Source organism: Plecotus auritus (assembly GCF_963455305.1).
Source record: "Plecotus auritus genome assembly, chromosome: 9".
Classification (NCBI taxonomy): domain Eukaryota; kingdom Metazoa; phylum Chordata; class Mammalia; order Chiroptera; family Vespertilionidae; genus Plecotus; species Plecotus auritus.
In genome coordinates, this window is record NC_137783.1 from 85,647,135 (window position 1) to 85,663,519 (window position 16,385).

The window sequence follows — 16,385 nt, forward strand, 5'->3', positions numbered from 1 at the left end:
AATACATCTTGAATAAAACAATTCATTAAAACAACCTATATAGCAGATTCTTTTCCACTAAAAAGAAACTACCAAATAATAAAATCTACATCCCCAAAGACACAGATGGAAAAAAAAAATTAGATTTTCAAAAATATTCCTTTGGAAGTCACAACGCAAATAATTATTACTCTTAATACAAGACACGGAGTGTTACAGCTCGGGTACTACCTGCCCAATCCAGTTTTGTGACAGTACCTTCCTAGGGACTCCAAGGTTCTTTTTAACAAGGAATACATGTGAGTGTTTTCAGAACATCTTAAGTATAATCAACAGTCTGTTTAATATAAAGCACACTTTAGCTAAGCCTGCCAAGCTTCATTTATTTCCATTATTTATGTGATGGGCTCACACCAAGGAAGCTATAATAGAGAAAACTATAGTTTAAAAAAAAAAAAGCTTTTTTTTAAGCAGCTCAAAAGTTGCTACGAGGTGAAAATTGTGGCTGGGAGTTTGTCAGTTTTAAAACAGGGTAGGTTAAGTGCTAAAACTGTTGGAAGGCAAATTTCTCAGAAGCAGCTGTGGAGTGAGGCAAAACGTCTGGGAGATAAGACTAAAGAACACAGCCAATCTAAGATTATTCTATCTTTGTGAGGGTATGGAAGCTAGACAATTGCTTTTGGTACGTAATGGCTATGAAAAAAGCTATTAAACTACTAAATTCAAGCATATTTCTTCCTCAATTCCTTTCCCCCGCCTTCCACTTTTCTTCCCCACCAGGAGTCTGGAGAGGAGTGTAAATTGGAATAAGAGTAAACGCCTAAATGTTTTCTATCAATGGACCCACATGAATTGAGTGCTTATTGTGTGCCAGTTGCTGTTCTAAATACATTAACTCATTTAATCCTTACAACAACCAATGACATAAACAGCAGTATTATCTACATTTTAATGAGGAAACTGAGGCACAGACTGATTCAATATGGTACAACCTCACAAAGCTAATTAGTGGTAAAGTGATACTCAAACCCAGCAGCCTAATTCCTGAGCCGTTGTTCTTTATAATTACACTAGTGGCCCAATGCATGGATTCGTGCACATTGAAAGGAAATTAATTAGAAGAAATATTTTAATATCATTATTCACCCTTTCTCTATAATAGAAGTGTCAGAGATGAAAGAAAATTAGTAAAATGTATATGAAAATATATAGATTAATAAACAATAACATGATATAACAATAACAAAGATATAAAAACAAAAACATGATATAAAAACAACATTGATAAAAACAATGACTGATAAATTGATTAAACTTACTCTAATATCTCCCTGAATACCACATTAAGAGTAAAAACACTTTCGGAGTGCTTGACTAATTTCCCTTGGGATGAAGTATTTACAAGTTTAACTTTAACGTCAAATGTTCTTCAACTTTGATGGCTTGGTTCTTATTGAATAGAGAAGATTCCGACACGCATAATTATTATTATTGGGAGATTCCACAACATTATGTGTTTAATAATTCTTCGTGGAGAAAACACCAAAAGGGCAGGAATAAAGTATTAGGTGGAATGTTCACTGTGAGCTTCAGAGAACCAGAATGATATTACATTGTGCCAATAGTTGGTCTTCAGATACATTCTGTTGACAACGCTGGCTTCTTTCAGCTTCAGAGGTACACTGTGCCAATAGTTGTTCTTCAGACATATTCTGTCGACGATGTCGCTTTCTTTCAGCTTCAGAAGTACGTTGTGCCAATAGTTGGTCTTCAGATATATCCTGTCAATGACGCCAGCTTCTTTCAGCTTCAGAATGTCAACAAAAACAACCAAATTCACGATCGACAATGACAGATCAAAACACATGTATGCGATTGGCGTCAGCAAGAGCTTTATATGCATCACGCATGCATGAGTCCACGTTTATTTTTAAATTGCCAGTGTCCGTCATATGTACCAGCCAGTCAGTCGGTCGGTCGTACAGTCGGTCACTTAGCCTTTTATATATATATATAGATTTCTTTTTATTCATGTCCCATATCTAAGACCAGGGTTCTCGTGCAAAAACACAGTTCCTTCTTTCTACATTGATAGTCCAAGACAAATTTATGAGTGATGCTGAATAATTAACTTTGGTAAAACAGACTATTCACACAAGCCCATGGGACCCAAAGCCCTAATTCTGGACCTGTTTCATGTGTATCAGGAACAGACCCATTTGTTACTAGACTGTTATCAAAAGATTTGCTTTGACAAGGGGCAAAATCCAGTTAGGAAACGCAGACGCGTGAAATCCTAGAGAAGCCACTGGCAGAAGATAAGACCTGCCCCCAGGCCTGGATGTAGAGTTCTGTACATAATGCTAACCATGCCCAGAGCTGGAATACTAAAAGGTGAATGGAAGCAAACTTGTCTTACACGTTCAAATCAAACCACTTTTCTCAGTAGCTTTCACGGCCACTCTGGGCTCTATTTCCCGACAAGAAGGTAGAACCTCCGAAACTGACTACTAGTGGTTTGTTACCACTTTTTTTTTTTTTTATATTTTATTGATATTTTACAGAGAGGAAGGGAGAGGGATAGAGAGTTAGAAACATCGATGAGAGAGAAACATCGATCAGCTGCCTCCTGCACACCTCCCACTGGGGATGTGCCCGCAACCAAGGTACATGCCCTTGACCGGAATCGAACCCGGGACCCTTCAGTCCGCAGGCCGGCGCTCTATCCACTGAGCCAAACCGGTTTCGGCTGTTACCACTTTTAATTATGAAGATGGCTCAAATGCAAAATCCTTTTGAAAAGAAGTAATAAAATTCTAAGTTCCTAAAATATGCTGATGAACAAGTCACTGGATGCTTGGGGAAGCCTCAACTCAATTCCAGTAGACATCATTACAGCCTCCAAACCTGACTGAATACATGGTGATTCTCTACCTTTTTAAAAAATAGCATCACCCCATCTGCTCACCCACTCCAGCCTGTAGATGCACTTACATTCTCTCTGATCTGTTCTAGTCCATCTCTAAGAACTCAGCCATCAATAGATAGCAACTCTTTTACCTTACCCTATACAGCTTCCTTCCTTGGCACCTGAGTTCTCAGCTCCTGCCCCATCCCAGTGTCTTCTATCCAATACCACCACAGTTTTCTTCTTACAATATTACCTAATCAACTTTTATATGTCACTCAATGCCTTTATTTTTTTTTATTTTTTTATTTTTTATATTTTTTATTGATATTTTACAGAGAGGAAGGGAGAGGGATAGAGAGCTAGAAACATCGATGAGAAAGAAACATCGATCAGCTGCCTCCTGCACACCTCCCACTGGGGATGTGCCCGCAACCAAGGTACATGCCCTCAACCGGAATCGAACCTGGGACCCTTCAGTCCGCAGGCTGACGCTCTATCCACTGAGCCAAACCGGTTTCGGCTCAATGCCTTTAAAAACATTTCCCTTGCTCTCTCCCATTAAAAGGAAAAATGCCAGCTGTACTCATTTTTCTTAGTAAGTCTTCACACACCCAATTCCCACCATCACTCCAACTTTTCCCAAAATTATGGCACCTCCTTGTATGTACTGTTGTGGTTATCACAGTCTGCCCTGCCCCTGGTGAATGTACTCATCTTGCAAGAGAAAGAGCTCAAGTGTCACCATTTCAATTTAGTCCTCCCTGATTACCTCACACAAAATTATTACTTTCCTCTTCTACTCTGTATTAACATTTAACAGATAACGCTGTAATTACTTGTTTAGATGTCTGTCCTCCTGGCAACGACCAAGTCACTCATATTTTAACTTGTAGGCTAGTATCTGAGTAATTGCTCAATAAATATTTAATGGAAGAATGAATGTTCTGCCTTGTAATACTTTGAACTTTCTATAAATGAGCTTAAAATCATGTAATACATATACTATTTTCAATTAATGTTTATGAACAGAATATGTGAATGTTATTAATCCAGTGCCTTTATTCCTTAAACTCTGTGTTCATAAATGTATTCATTTTTACAACATATAAATTTCAAAAATGTTAAAAATTGCAGAAATGCGTAATAAAAAAAGCAAGAATGTCTTACAATTTACTCCCAGGGGGGGAAACTAAACAGCTTCAATTTTGTGATAGGATCTGGATTTTTCTTGTGCCCATTCCACAACATATGCACACCCATTGGTGTCATGCTCTACCTATACCATACTGCTTTATTCACTTGAGATAGTATGGGCATCTTTTCTTCATAGAACACATAGGTCTCTTACTCTTTTTAATGGCTTTATAGATCTTTATGGAGATATTAGAATTCATTTATCCCTTTCCGCAGTATTGGATATCAGAGTTGTTTCTAAATTTTTTTGCTGTTCTAGTAGTGCAAGGCACAACTCCTGTGGGTACCGAGTGCAGCAGCACCTCTATCACTCCGGGCTCCATTACTACCATCCACAATGGTGACATTATCACATCTAAATCTTCCAAATGGCTCTGTGAGCTAGGCACTGTTCTTATCCCTAACATACAGATGGAGCACAAGGACTCAGAGAGGTCACTTGCCCAAGGAGAGAAAAGATTTGATACAGAGCTTCTGATTTTAAACCAAAGAATACACTGCTTCCCAAAGATATAAATACATTTCCTAAGTCTTATGCATTAAGTTCAAAGTGGAACAGTGACTTTATCCTTTATATACAAGTTTAAATCATTAAATATTTATGTCATATATCAAGTATTTATCACATACAAACCATTAAGTATTTAGTATTTTACTAAAGATAGTGGACTTTAAGTCCTGGCCCTGTGGCTCAGTTGGTTGGAGCATCATCCCGTATACCAAAAGTTGGCGGGTTTGATCCCTGGTCGGGTGCATATGGGAGGTAACCGATAGATGTTTCTCTATCACATCAATTTCTCTCTCCTCCCTTTCCTCTCTCCAAAAATCAATAAACATATCCTTGGGTGAGAATTTTAAAAAAATTAAATTCAGGAAATTTATTACCAATCCTACTTTTATAGACCATAAACAATAAAAAACAAACCTCTAAATGCATTAATTTTAGAAATGAAGATGGAGAGACAAGCCCAGTACAAATAAAGAGTGTAGTAATTGCTGCCCATTTTCCCACATTTCTAACTAAAGAATTAAATTATATGCATATAAAATAGATAACCATACAATTAATTTTATAATCACTCACATTTAAGGCAAAATATATATGCTAAACAGAAAAGAATGCTTTATATATTCATTTATGCCTTTCATTTACCACTCTGGCAAAAATACAAAGTGGGCAAAAGTAGGTTTGGTTGTAATACAAATTAATAATACTATAATTAATAAATTACAAGAATAATTATTTTTGTGTACCCACAACTATAAACCAACTTTTGCCCACCCGTGTATAATGTTATGTGGAAAGAAAGGTTCAAAACTGGATGTTTTCTCTATATAAAAGGAAACATATGGACAAAAGGCAAAAGAGTAAATAAGGAAAGATTACTATTTAACAGCTTTGAACCACAAGTGAATCCTTAGTATTAGAAAAAGGAAACTAAAAAGAAATCTTCAACCTTAAATGTGAATTAAATAAAACAATACAGATCTGGGCTTTATTTATTAGGGGGATTTTTTTTTTTTTAATTTAAACAGTCCTTAGAAATCCAATGACTAAATAAACATGTTAAACTAAGCTAACTGTTGAATAAGCATGAAAAGCAGGAAAAGCAAGAATGATATATTTTCTGAATTGGGCTGGAGTTAGAATGGAGTGAGTCAGTAAGTTCAAGGGGGAAAGCTGGGCTTCCCACAAAACTAAATTTATAAGAGGAGACATCACAGGGATTGATGCCTTTGAGTTCAATCTATATCCTGATGTTAGTGCGTCATAAATATTATAAAAGATGGTCTAAAACAGTGGCTCTCAAACTTAAGTATGTATCAGAAACACGTGGAAGGCTTGTTAAAACAGATACTCCAACTGAATTCCTAATTCAGTCAGTAGGTTAGGGGTTGGGCCTGTGTATTCTAAGATGAGGCTGATGCTGCTGGTCTAAGGAGCTCACTCTGAGAACATGGACCAAAAATACCAACTTAATATTCTTTAGCTGGTAACAGAACTGTTCTTGAATCTATCTTACAGTGTTTTCTTCCAGGCTAGATTGTGAAATATCTGAACACAGGAGTATATATTATGCACTTTTCTATTTTATTGTCTAGTAGAGTGCCTACTACTCAGAAAGGGTAGATTATAATAGATTATAATAAATGATGGCTGAAATAAATGCAATCAAAATGAAATTCAATTAAAATCCTTTATTTATGTTTATGAAACAAAATATTGTTTTATTCTTTTCTTGTAAATTCAGTTTCTCTATTATTTGGTACCACTTAAACCGAAGGCACCGGATATAGCAAATTCTTTTTATTCAGGAAGTATTTATTGAGCCCCTACTATATTCAAGCACTTACTTAGGCCCTTGAGGTAGCAATAGCAAAATAGTCCCCGTTTCATGGAACTTAGGTCCTAGCCAGTAAGACAAACAGATAGATATAATACAACATTGGCTAAGGATAGGTGCAGTGAAAAGGGAGAAAAAGCAGCATGAATGCAAAGAATAAAAATAAAATATTTAAAACCAGTCTTTAGAAATGTGGACCTAGAATGGGTGCACTGAGAATGGGACCTTAAAGCTAAGAGCCAACACAATCCAAGTCCAAGGATGTGATGATCTGGGGCATGAGCATTCCAGTCAGGTGAAACACTGAGGCCAGTAAGGAGTGGACAGATACAAGGAATGGCGTACAGTGGTCCATTTTGTTTTTATCATTCAAACTTGATCAGAAAAGAATGGGTAATACCTAAAGGGAACTGCCAATACTAAAGGGCAATACCAATTTCTCCAAACTCATGGACAAGTCAAAGCAGGCAATAAACATTTTCATCCCATATCACATCCACGCACACTAAAGGTAGGCCTTTAGACATGGGAAATATATGGGAGTTTTTCCAGGTTGGAATATCGTGCCTGGCCACCATGTATCAAAGTCTTTTTGGGAAAGAAAGAAAAAATAGGCTCTGAATTAAGTAGGCAGTGAGAGCCCGGATGGCACGGTTCAGTGGTTGAGCGTCAACCTATGAGCTAGGAGGGCACGGTTGGATTTCCTGTCAGGGCACATGCCCAGGTTTCAGGCTCGATCCCCAGTAGGGGGTGTACAGGAGGCAGCCAACTGATGATTCTCTCTCATCATTAATGTTTCTATCTCTCTTTCTCCTTTCCTCTCTGAAGGAATGAGATGTAAGAGGGTAAGACATCTGAATTAGGATAAGCAAGAGTGGTAGGCTATAACTAAAGTAATTCGTAAATCAGAATTACCTATTGTTGAGAAAATAAATTTTTATGTAGGATTTACTACTACTGATTGTATAACTTATCTACTAAAGAAAATACTAACTTCCTGCAATATTTTTTTATTTATCTTTATTGCTTAAAGTATTACAGATGTTCTCCCCATCCCCCCACTGATTCCTACAATATTTTAAAAACAAATAAAATACTCCAGGTCATAACAGTGAAGGTGACTCAACTTCCTGCTCTTGCCTAAGGACACTCTTGCATTAGTAATGACTAACAACCATCTGCAGTATCTAATCAAACAAGAAAGTCTTGATTACACCACAAGTTAGATGATCAATCTCTCCCTCTCACCTGTCCCACAATTCAGGAATAAAGAAGTCACCTCCAGGACGCTGTAAGTTTACTAAACACACTGTGATGAGTGGTTCAAAGTGTAGGATTATGAAGTGGTTTCCTTAGAATGCAATAAGCTGGAAAAATAGATGCAATGATCTTGTAAAGGTATCTAATTCTGATCAATTTCAGTTTTTTGACATTCTGGTCTCTTGTATTTATGCTGATTCATAAACTGTTCTTATTATATGCAAGGCATTGTTCAAAGGTCTTTGTAAACAAATATTAACTTATTTAACAGCCCCATGGCACAGGAACTATTATTATCCTCACTTTACAGATGAGGAAACCAAGGCACAGAAAAGCTGCCCAAGATTACTTTCCCAGGGCAGTAAGTGGCAGAGCTGGAATTCAACCCCAGACAGTTCTAGTTCTCCAGAAACCATGTTCTTAAGTACCACACTGCAAATATGACAAACATTAGTCAAAAGTAGTGTTTTTAAAAGTTTTCTCTTCCTAGAACTTTCATGAAATCCCATAGCTTCAGTCATATTCGTGTAGATGATTCCTACATCTTTAATGCTTCTCACAGCATCAACAATGGTCTTCTCTACTTAACTAGACATCACAAAGTATGTCCAATATTTTAGTGGATCATACGTCAAAATAGCAATTGCGTCTGTTTCCCAAATAAAACTTTAATGTGGACTTGCACATTTTCATGACTAATTTTTAACAGTAGCCCCCAAATTGGTCTTAATCAACTACAAATTAAATGTTGTAAGTGTGCCAAGATTATCTTGCCTCACCTCCTCTGAGAAAGTGGCTCTCTGACTTAGAGCTCTCCAGAGCCCACAGGAAAAATTTTCAGATCTTTATTGGGTCATTCAAGGTCCTCTAGAGTCAGGCATTACATAGACCTGTGTAGATCCTGAAAGCATTCATTACTATTATTCAAACCCCTCCTCAGGACTCAGTCTTCTTTTGGTCCTTCAAACTTCTCCTCGCCTCTCTCTAGGACTTCCCTGCAGGAAATCTATCCACCCTTCTTGCTTTGCTTACTTCTACTCGTCCCTCCCCAATGTGAATGCCACTTCCTCAAGAGGGCTTTGCCTAAAGTAATTTAGTAATTCATTCCATGTTAGTCCTCCCAGCTGCATGGCTTGTTCACTCCTGTGTGTCCAGTACAGGCACTTGACTGCACTTCATGTTATTGGACTTCACAGATGTGTTGTTGTTGTTTTTTTTACAAATTGAAGGCAAGGCCCTACACCAGCAAAAAGATTAGGATGTGCTTTATTGAAACACACCTCACTGCAGTGGTGTGGAACCAAACACATAGTATATCCAAGGTCTGCCTGTACTTAGCAGTGTCATGGACTTTTACCTCCACAGACATCCCCAATGCACCCCAGCCCCAGACTGTCTCCTCCTGGCCTCCACTCTTTCTATCCACTGAACTTCAATTCTATTCTCATGGTATTTCTGTGAAGCTTTTCTCAACTCTATCCTACCAGTAAAACTCTTCTCCACCTGTCAACTGAAATTGCACTTTTGATTTTTTTGGATGCTTACTGCAGATCCTCTTTGTTTTTCCACACTGAGTTAAATATATAGACCAGGTAGTATTATGGGAAGAATTTATCATTCTGCCCTAGAATAGAGAAAAAAGAGTTCTTTTATTTCAAGAATGGAAATATTCAATTTCGCAAGGTTGCTCAGGACAAAATGGTAACATTAGAAACTATCACCAGCTCAGATTGTGATACTTTGATCTGCAGAATTATTTTTTTCAAAATATCATATATGAACTAAAATATATTTAACCCTGACTCCTAAATGCTGTCATGTACAATTAAATATTTTTGTCACCAAGCATGGGACAAGTGTGTATAAATGCATTTATGGAAGAAAAGCAGTTTATAAAACCTGCTTCAGAGTGATGGCCAGCTCATCCCCTCCCCCGCTCCTTGAGTTCAAGTGTTCTCCCATGTTTTATAGGTAGATATAAGATTCTTCTGCCAAACTACTAGAACATGCAGATGAGCCCAAACTCCCTGTAGACCACAATGAACAGTGTAGCAGATGAAGATTACTCTGGCCCATACATATGAGGGCTTTAGGTGGGTATCCTGGCACTGCTACTTAACTGCACTCTGCTCACTAGCATACTGTGCCCCCAACCACTGTGCTCATGTCCCCTTCATAGCAGATGCTTCACTGTACCCTAATCATTTGCCTGCACACACACCCCTAACCCCCAAATTAGGCTCTAAGGCTTGCAATAAGCACCTTGACTTGTTTTGTTTTGGTATCTCTGGAGCTCATCACTGCCACCAAATACAACCAAAGTTTGTTGAGCTGAAATAATGAAGAAATTAGCCCAGCTGGCATGGCTCAGTGGTTGAGCATCAACCTATGAACCAGGAGGTCATGGTTCAATTCCCGGTCAGGCAACATGCCCGGGTTGCAGGCTTGATTCCCCAGTATGGGACATGCGGTCGGCAGCCGATCAGTGCTTCTCTCTCATCATTCATGTTTCTATCTCTCTCTCCCTCTTCCTTCTTCTCTGAAATCAATAAAAATACATTTTTAAAAAATAATGAAATATGTGGCAAGAATACTGATTGATCTTGGTCTAGTCACAATCTTCAGATCCTCAGTTTGTGCTTTTATAAATCACAATTTTTAAAAAAAGTTTATAACATTTTATAGGATTTTTATATTAAACTAGAGGCCCGTTGCACAAAGATTCGTGCAATAGGCCTTCCTTCCCCTGGCTGCCAGCACCAGTTTTCCTCCGGCACCTGGGACCCAGGCCTTCACTCTGGCAGCAGCAGAAAAGCCAAGCCTCTTCAGTCTTCAGTCTTTGCTCTGCACATGCAAATTAACCCACCATCTTTGTTGTGTTAATTTGCATACTCATTCCTGATTTCCTGGAGGTGTAGTGGATGGATGGTCAATTTGCATATTTCTCTTTTATTAGTGTAGATAAGCTCTCATTAAATGATAAAATGATTCACATGTATTAGGCACTTAGGTTATTTCAACAGAGAATAGGAATAAAGTAAAAATAGGAATAGTAAAGTAGATCATTAACATTTGTATGGGTTTAAATTTAGCATTCTAGAGTTTTCTATCTGTGCAGTCCATGAACCAGTAGTATCAGCACCATGTGAAAACTTATTAGAAATGCAGAATTCTCAGGTTCCACTCCAGACTAACTAACCAGAATCTGCATTTTACAAATCCCCAGGCAATTCCTCCACACATCACAAATTGAGAATCACTGACCTAGAATACAGAAAACTAGTAAGGTTCACTTGTTTTATTAAACTCCTTTATAGAACTACCTACCATTAATTCAAACTTTACCAATACAGCAAAAGACCAGTCAATAGATTACTTGGTTAAAAAAAGATCACCTTTGATACATTAAATGAAATATAATTTTAGCCTTATTTTAAACTCTAGAAAGACAGCATAGTTAAGAGAAAACTGTAAAAGGTTTAGATTCAGACAGACCTTGGTTCAAAGCTTGGATCCATTATTTATTAGCCTTCTAACCTTGAGCAAACTCCTTAATCTGCTTGATGCTCACTTTCCTTGTCTAGAAAATGGAGATGAACACTCAAATTAATTGTTGAGAGGGTTAAAGTAGAAAGTGCTTGACTTAGGGCAGGCCTTACAGTAGGTACTTTTTTATTTTTATTTTTTTTAAATTCTCACGCGAGGATATTTTTTCCATTGATTCTTAGCAAGAGTGGAAGGGAGGGAGGAAGGGAGAGAGAGGAAAGAGAGAAACATCAATGTCAGAGATACACAGAGATACACATTAATTGGTTGCCTCCTGCATGTACCTCGACTGAGGCCAGGGATCAAACCTGCAGCCCAGGTACGTGCCCTTGACCAGGAATCCAACTCATGACCATCCAGTGTGGGAGCCGATGCCCTAACCACTCACCCATGCTGGCCAGGACCAGTAGGCACTTTTTTAAAAAGTCCATTCCCTACTCTTTCCTGGAATAGTTCTGCCATTTTGTTGCAATAACATATTTAACTTACAAAACTCGTATATAAAAAGACAGGTTTATGAGAATATACCCAGGCCTCAAACATGAAATGATCAGCTAATAAAAACAGAGAACCCATAGAAGGTTTTCCCTTCCATAAAAAAAGGACTCTAGAGAAGATTCATATTTTTAATGGTCTCCCAAATTTTTCAGGATAAAATACAAATTTCTTAGTTGATCACACAAAAATTTTTTGTGGATATCTTCAGTCTCATCTTTCCACCATTCCACTAGTCATACAGTGCTGGGGGTTTCAGACTCAGTGATCTCTCACATACTGACTGTTCCCTTTACCTTTCCTTTCCTTCAGCAAATTTAACTCCTACTTATCTATTAAAATTCAGATCCTGAATCCAAACCACTTCTCACCACTTCCATCTCCACCACACTGGTCCATCCTTTCCTGAGTTATTGCAACAGCCCTCTAATTTCCCCACTTTTATTTTTTTCAGAGAGGAAAGGGAGGGAGGGATAGAAACATCAATGATGAGAGCGAATCATCAATTGGCTGCCTCCTGCACACCCCCTACTGGGGATCAAGCCTGCAACCCAGGCATATGCCCTGACTGGGAATCGAACTGGTGACCGCTTGGTTCCTGGGTTGATGCTCAACCACCAAACTACACCAGACTGGGCTAATCTCCCCACTTTAAAAAAAACAACTTACTCAGATTATATCACTTTTGTGTTCAAAACCTACAAGTCCCAGTGTCATATGGTTTCCGTGCTACCTTTTACCAACTTGTTCTAGTTGCAGTGGACTCTTTGCTATTCCCCAAACATGCCTCAGCAACCTTTGAATGGTCTGTTGTGTTATGTATGACACATTCCTCCCCTTTCCCCCAGATATCTGCATGATAGTTCATTCAGATCTCTGCTCAAAAGACATCAATTACAGAGGCCTTCACTGGAGAATCTATCTAAAATATCTCCCTTTAACAAGTTAGGTTTATTTTAACTATCTGACACATATATTTGTTTATATTCTGTATTCTTGGGATTTAGAATAGTGCCTAGCACATATTAAGTATTCAATATTTGTTGAAGAAATACATAAACCTTTGGCTTTTTAAAGATGTCCTCTCTACTCTCCTGCCTATTGATTCACATGTTCCTCATCTATTTCCTCAGCACTTGGTATATATGTCTGTCATAACATTTAGTGTTATAATTATATGGAAAAACCGTTTTAACTTGACTCTTCAATGCCTCTGGCATACAATGCGTAGTACAAAGGAGGGCATTTTTGTGGAATCAATGCTTCAGAAAGGAAAACGATTCAATTGTCTCAAGATGAAACTATGAGACTTTGTGAAAAATCATTTTCCTGTTTGTCTGTTACAGCTGAATGAACTTCCTAGAGAAAAAGGCCAAGTAAAGCTCTGAGAACTTTCTAATACACAACTCTTCAGACTTTCTTCAGTGCAACTTGATACTTCTTGATTTTAAGTTAATAGCTTAGAATTTCAGTAAATACATTTATAAAAGATTAGCTTTCTGTTAAGCTCATTTAGGCTTTAGAATGTGCAAACACAGCAATGACCTTTTGTTAAAATTTTAACCTAAAAGAAGTTTTACTACCTTGTTACCTTGAAATCAAAAGAAAGTATTATTTTGGAAAATTCTTGTCTATTGTTGCAGGATTTTTTTCATTGCACTGATGCTGCCTATATATGGTAGTCTATGGATATCATTTTTAAAGAATTAGCATCTTAATCTTTCACACAAATATTCTTCTTATGAGTCATAGTTATTGTAGCAATAGAGAAACTAGAAGGATTTAGAAATCAGTGGGGAAGAAAAAAATAATATTCCAACATTTATTAAGAGAAGAAATAAAATAGGCATTTATTTGGTCCATAAATGTAAATAATTTGTAATTTCTTTCTCATCCTCTCTACTCCAAAGCAAAATTTGCAAAATTCTACAAATAATCACAGGAAAAAAGTTGAACGGGGACAGTTCTATTTTTAAGCATCACTATCTAAGAGAGCTGGTGGCAATGATACTAATATATGAAACATTTTTTCTTTATACTCTTTAAATAATGTCTTCTAAGTTAGTTTGTTGGTTAAAATAAAAGAAGTTTATAACCTTTTCTTCATTAAGTTCATATTATTTACACTAAAACCTTAGTAACTTTCAGAATTCAAATGAACTTACCAAACAATTACTTCAAATACTTCTAATAAATTTCTAAAAATATTTATTCTTTAAGGTCATTCTATATATCTTTTCTTACGTTAGAATATAATTTCTAAAATAAGCTAAAAGGGCAGGTTATAATCAAGCAAATAATCTGAAATAAGCAAGCAAATAACTAAATATATGAACATCATACTCCCTCACACATTTGACATTTAAATAATTATTTTGGATATTATAATTCTCAAATTGAAATGATCTTTTCAAAAATGGAACAGTATAAAAAATACTGCTATGAAGCTACTGAAAAACCAAGTAACTTTATACATCCACCTTTCAATTAATTTGGGTTTCTTCATTAAAGGAAAGAAAAATGTAATAGATTGTACAAGTCAATTGTTTTGCTGTATATTAAGAGGAGGAGAGGTGTTTATTTTAGAAGCCCAGCTGAACAGACTCAGCATAAAGAATAGCAATTTATCAGCCAACAACTATTGTTCCATTTGCCAAATGTTGCTGCTTTGCCCAGGTAATCCGAGTTTTTTTTTTAATCCTCACCAGAGGATATTTTTCCATTGATTTTTTAGAGAGTGGAAGGGGAATAGGAGGGGTAGAGAGAGAAACATCAACGCGAGAGAGGCACATCGATTGGCTGCTTTCCACACACAAGCCTGCAACTGAGGTATGTGCCCTTGACCAGGAATGGAACCCACAACCTTTCAGTCCTCGGGCCAATGCTCTAACCACTGACCAACCAGCCATGACTGAGTTTTAATATTATTTAGAAAATACTGTTAAGTTAAAAATCATGACCAAATCACTTAACATCAAGTGATCCCCAGCCCGGCCGGTGTGGCTCAGTAGTTGAGCGCTGACCCATGAACCAGGAGGTCACAGTTCAATTCCCGGTCAGGGGATATACTAGGGTTGTGTGCTCAATCCCCAGTTTGGGGCATGTAAGAGGCAGCCGACTGATGATTATCTCTCATCATTAATGCTTCTATCTGTCTCTCCCACTCCCTTCCTCTCTTTGAAAACAATAAAAACATTTTTTTAAAGTGATCCCCAGTGGAGAGGGCATGAAATGCTTTCATAATCAGAATAAAACAGGCCATTAGCTGCCCTGACATGAGTGGCATGCTTCATTAAGCAGCAAAGTCAAGAATCCATCAATATTAGAAGATGCCACTTGGTTTAAGAAATACTTCAGAAGAACTATAGTACTAAAGAAGACATAATAATTTCAAGCTAACGTCATTTGCAACTTGATTGGGCATTCTCACTGAATTATTTTTTTCCATTTCACAAATAAATATTTTTATTTTCATAGTCCTTACATTTTATTTACAACTTTTATTAAAATGAAATATGCTGGTCCTATTTTTAAGCAACAAAAATGGTTCTTGTTTCCGTATTACTAATCATTTTTTAGGAACTTAAATCATCAAACAAATCAAGAGAAGCTATATAAAACAATTGAAATTTCTTAAGAATTAGTTATGCCCAGCTGGTGTGGCTCAGAGGTTGAGCATCGACCTATGAACCAGAAGGTCAGGGTTCAATCCTGGTCAGGGCATATGCCCGGGTTTCAGGCTCAATCCCCAGTGTGGGGCATACAGGAGGCAAACTGATGAATGATGCTCTCATCATTGATGTTTCTATCTCTCTCTCCCTCTTCTTTTTTCTCTGTAATCAATATTTTTAAAAAATTAAAAAAAAGAATTAGTTATATTAATTCTAGATTATTATGCTTTTGCTCTTTATTATTATCCCCTTTCCTTCTGGCTACCTTTTCGTAATTTATCTAAATTTCCAAATGAGAAAAAGGAAACCAATTTTGGCTGAAAAAAGATATTTAGGATAGGAGCTTAAGAGTAACTAATAATACCAAGTCTCTTACTGCTTGGCTGGAATGGCTCAGTTGGTTAAGTGTCATCCCGTTCACTGAAAAATTGCCTGTTTGATTCCCAGTCAGGACACATACCGGGGTTGTGGGTTTGATAATGGCCTGGGAACATATGAAAGGCAACTGATGTCTGCCTCTCTCTCTTCTCAGTGTCCTTGGATGAAAAAATTCATTAAAAAAAAAAAAAAGAGTCTCTTACTACATTCATTGCTCTGATGTTGGGCTTTGTTATAATTTTATTCCTGTAAGTACTGTTGATATATTTCAGTAGAGCCTCATTCTATATACTCTGACTTCAGATTGACAATTTCTTTTTTTAAAAATAAATCTTTATTGTTCAGATTATTACAATTGTTCCTCTTTTTTCCCCCCAAAGCTCCCTTCCACCCGGTTCCCACCCCAACCTCTGCCCTTACCTCCCCCCGACTGTCCTCATCCATAGGTGTACGATTTTTGTCAGTCTCTTCCCGCACCTCCCCCACCCCTTTCCCCCCCGAGAATTGTCAGTCCACTCCCTTTCTATGCCCCTGATTCTATTATATTCACCAGTTTATTCTGTTCATCATTTTTTATTCACTTGATTTTTAGATTCACTTGTTGAT

General features: G+C 37.2%; 1 protein-coding gene across 9 annotated transcripts in view; it reads right to left on the reverse strand.

The window, feature by feature from the left end:
• Nucleotides 1–16,385, reverse strand: part of YAP1 (Yes1 associated transcriptional regulator) — a 139,346-nt gene that overhangs the window by 49,046 nt on the left and 73,915 nt on the right. The window lies entirely within an intron of this gene.